The following is a 5,192-nucleotide window of genomic DNA, read 5'->3' as shown; positions in this document are numbered from 1 at the left end:
ATGGTGTCTTGGCATTATTTTACTGTCTATATAAAATAAAAGATTTTCACCATTCATATCTCCACGGTCTATATGTAGGTATGTTGGCTACCTGGTCGGGGGTTAAGGGAACGGTTTGGTAAGAGTCTTGCCATTGTTCAGTGTATAGATCCTGCAAAGGACCTGGGTCAAATTTAGTAGGACCTCCTTCAATACCCACCGGTATTGGATGGCGGGGGTCCAAACTCTTTGATCCCCTCATAAGTTAAACTACTATTAAAACTTTAACCCAGCTACTTAGGACTGTATCCCTGCTGACTTAGACTACTTAGCTGAGGGTAACGTCACTTTCAAAAGAGGGGCCTACCACATTATGCATTAATAACTTAATTAATTATCTTTCAATAATCTGACCCTTTAGGATTATATCCTTGCTGACTCAAACTACTGGGTTGAGGGTAACGTCACCTTCAAAAGAGGGACCTACTACAATAACTAAGATAATCTCTTAAACAAGTGCAAAAGTGCGAAAATAATCAAAGGTTACACTACACACGAGTCGGATCCAAGTGATTCATCTTGTCTATCTGTTTTTTTTTTTCAGCATTTTAGTTAGTTTTATTTTTCTAGTTTAAAAACCTTTTTCTAACATTTTGATTTGATTAGACGTTGAGGATAAACCGGTACTAAAAGCTCTTGTGTCCTTGGACGACCTCGGTATCTTACCAACACTATACTACGTCCACGATGGGTGCACTTGCCCATATGTGTGTTTAGTGTTAGTAAATATCGTGTTTTATAAATTTAAAACTTGGCTAAAAAGTGTAAAAATGGCTTAAAATATATACCTAATATATAACACACTTCACGCACATCAGTGTGTAAGAAACTTGCCCTAACCTAATACCCAATCAACTCAAAGATTTAAAAACCAAAAACTCTAACCTGAATCAAGACTGTGTCTTTCTTGATTTCCAAACAAAACCCACAAATATATAGACCACCATAAAGCATTTTGACAACATAACCCCTTGTACAAACCATGACGAAAAACAAATAATCAACGCCTCCGGCCAAATCTCTACCATCACCACCACTGTAAACCATCTGATCTGAGTCAAAATCCGAGGGTTTCTACATCTTCCTTTCTATGGGCGGGAGGGGAGCATGCGTCAAGGGCTTGTCGCCGGAGACTCGCCGACTGGTCGCCAGAGACTCGCCGGCTCTGGCTCGGTCTCTTTCTTCTGAATCTCTCTTTCTTCTCTTCATTCTGACTCTTTCTTTCTCTTCCGCTCTCTCTCTCTCCCTCTCTTCCTTTGTATCAGTCACCCTCTTTTGTTTCATCTAATGCCACGAAACTCTTTTGAAAAAACAGGTGATGACAAGTGTTAATGAAAAGGTGAAGCAAGTAGGTGAATCACCTGTTGACCACTGTTCATTTCATTTGTCTATTAACATATAATAATGGCATTTTTGTAATTATTATATTATTTTTTCGTATCAAACAGTTTCAGTTTGAGTAAGGGTATTAGGCTAAATATCTATCAAAAGCCACAATAGAATCTGGGAAACATTCCTTAATCATCGCACCTTTCTATTTATAGATCACACGAAATCTCTTTCTCTCTCCCCTTTGATCCCACCGGCGATTAATAGCTTTCACTGTCGATTCTTCTCTCTCCCTTTTAATCCCACCGGCGACTAATAGCTACCACCATCGATTCTTCTCTCTCCCTTTTAATCCCACCGGTGATTAATAGCTTTCACCGTGGATTAATGAAGTGTGCTATATATCGGCGTTTTCATTCACCAGAATCCGAGCAAAGGTACGTGTCATTAGTATATACCTTCTTAGTTGATTCTGTATAAGTTATAATTCGTTTTTCATTTGATTATATGTAATCAAAAGCTAGGGTTTCGTTGTTGACTGTGTATTTCGCCTGGTTGAGTTTTTTGGGGTAAGATGTGATGAAGATTGTAGACTGGGTTGTACATATATGTACAACGTGTTTTTTTAGTTAATGCACCGGGTTTTTTTTAGTTAATGCACTGATTCAGAATACACATGTGTTCTTCTTGCTCTGTTTTTACAAATTAGTTCTCCTTGCTCTAATTTTATTTGTTTTTTTATGTGAACTGGTTCTGAATACACATGTGTACATTACTTCTTCTTGCTCTGTTGATTTTACACTTGTGAATTTTGCTGAACTGGTTCGGGATACACATGTGTTCTTCTTGCTCTGTTTTTACAAATTAGTACTTCTTGCTCTGTTTTTATTTGTTTTTTTTTTTTGGTTGTACATAGGGTTTTACACATATGTACCGGTTGTTTTTTTGTTTATTATGCTCTGTTTGAGGGACTAGTGTGGGTATTGTAATCGCATTGTTAGGAGGATAATTAGGCACATGTCATATCTTATATTATATAATTAATATTAACATGTATTATACTTATTATATTTGCATATGTTAAGTGGAGATATATTATATAATTAACATTAACATGTATTAAACTTACTATAATTGCATATGTTAAGTTGAGATATTAGACTCAGGGTTCTCACTTAATGTGCTTTTCCATTCTCAGTACCGAAGAGGTCGCATTCAGCTTCAATGGAGGCAAGGATTCAAGTACTGTAAGTAATTATGCTCATGTGAAACCATAAAAAGCTAATTAGGACCCTTAGTAAATTCTAATGATCAGCTCTTCTTAAAGATTTTGTTTCACTTGCTTAGAGCAGGATACGTTTTGCATCAAGTGGAACACGGACATTCAAACGAGGGTCTCTCTGTTGGTGAATTTACATTTCCAATGTAAGGCGCCATGATACTAGGAATTGTTACTCAAAAAAGGCAAACCAACTAAGGACGATTTCTCGACCAAATAAGAAGATGACAAAGGAACAGAGTCCAGAACTTAAGAGTCAGGAAGTGAAGACAACGAGAATGAAATATATATTAAAATTAAACCCTACATTTATTTAATTCCAACGTTTTTTTAACTCGTACCTTTGGTTCTTTTATTTTTTACAGTTGTTGATGCGTATCTGCGATACTACCTTTTCAATTATTGTTCAGTTAACGTTAGTTAATATATTTTTACATGAAACTGATACACTACACATACACGGATTATAATTGACATTTACTCCAACACAGTTACATACAATAATGATTACATTTATGTATAAGAGTCGTACACATGTTTTTTTAAACTATTTATCAGAGCAAGATTTAGCCCTAATCCACACACTTGTTTCTAAATCCTTCATTTGAAAATGCATCAGCCCAGTTCCGCCTTTGGTTTCAAACACCATTTTCCTGTACATACTCCATAAAATTAAACAATTGTCTTGTCAAACACCAACTGCCTGCATTAGCCCTATTCCACCATTTGCCTGCACAGGCTTCATTTGAAAATGCATCAGCCCTATTCCAGGCTACAGAGTAATAAACAACCTTTTATGTACACCTGTGTATCGACTGCCTATACATACGTGTACATAGTGTACACCATTTTGTACACTTGTGTATCGACTGCTTATACACATGTGTCCATCTAGATTGCAGCCAAACGGCAGATTCCAGCGACAATGTTTTAGAACAAAATAAAACACATGTTTTGCTCCTATATAGACGAATCTGATTTTGTTCCATCATTCAATCAATAAATATATATTTAGAATAAACTTAAAAAAGTCAATATGTTTTTTATTTACAACTACTTTACTGCCAATACAAAGTCAATATGTTCTAGAGCAAGTAGTATTCAAAGCATAAGAGAAACAGCAGCTTCTGACACCAATGGCTTGAAGACCTTCAAAGCAATTTATTTTTTAGTCTTTAGTTTTTTATGTTGTTTCGATGAAGGTTTATGACTATAAATACCAATGGCTCCTTACATGCAACATTACTAACTACACTTGCTGCCGAGCAATCCCAAGTTCTTGTGAATGTTAAGCAAGTCTTTGAAGGTGAAGGCGAATAATTGAGGAATTCTGCACCAACCAACCAAACAACATATAAAATTCAATATAACGTTTTAACGAAACATATCATGATTTAGTCATAAAGCTAAAAAAATGGAACCGACGTCAACATTTACGTCTTCAACAGTTTTCTTGTTGCTTCGGGTTAATGCCAATATCAACATTCAATTTTGCTCCATCAACATATGTAACGTTATGCTATGTTTTTTCATTAGTCATTTTAACACCTGAGTACATAGGTTATGCTCTGCTTTTTTCATTAGCCATTTTAAATGTCTATACACATGTGTACACCGGTTATGCTCTGATTTTTCATTAGCCATTATAAATGTCTATACACATGTGTACACTTGTTATGCTGTGTTTTCCATTAGCCATTATAAATATCTTATGCTCTGTTTTATCATTATACGTTTTAAATGTCTATAGACATGTGTACACCGGTTATGCTCTGTTTTTTCATTAGCCATTTTAAATGTCTTTACACATGTGTAAACCAACCAAACATCATAACATTGCCAAAAAGTCAGAGTAAATTAACATTTTTACAAAAACAATATCAATCAATCACTGAAAATACACATGTGTATACTCATCCCAATCATGGAACTAAACCCTAACCCCCTTTCTGTCTCGACGGAACATGTAAACTCAACATCAATATGATCGATACAATTTTTTGCAAAACATGAACCCTAAAAAACATAAATCAGCACACCAGTAGATGAAAAAAAAAAACAAATTACAGACACTGAATACAAGCCCTAGATTAAAGATTCCAGTATTAGGAACGACATCAGATGATATTAGTTTACCTTGGTGGCTGGGTATTGAATGCGGAATCTGGCGAACCTTAATCAACATCGGCAGCTGATACCGTCGCTGGCAGTTGCTCTCGTCGTCGGGAGGGTTCTTCCTTCGCCGTCGGCAGATTATCTCATCGCTGGTAGTTGTTCTGCTTTTAATTTTTGGAGAATGATAAGAAATGAAAGAGAATACGATTTTTCCCTTGAAATAAAGTTGAATTGTATCCAGGGCTGGGTGAAAAAGAAGAAGAGCAACACCGGTAGTTGTTCTTGAAATAATTGTAGCTTTCGACGAAATATGGGGCGATCGATTGAATCCGGGTGAAAACGAAGAAGAAGAACGACGAACTTGAATCTGGGGTGATCGATTGAAAGAACAGAAGGAACAACGAACTTGAATTTAGGGTGATCGATTGAA

Source organism: Helianthus annuus, chromosome 11 (assembly GCF_002127325.2).
Source record: "Helianthus annuus cultivar XRQ/B chromosome 11, HanXRQr2.0-SUNRISE, whole genome shotgun sequence".
NCBI lineage: Eukaryota > Viridiplantae > Streptophyta > Magnoliopsida > Asterales > Asteraceae > Helianthus > Helianthus annuus.
This window is presented reverse-complemented; position numbering follows the sequence as displayed.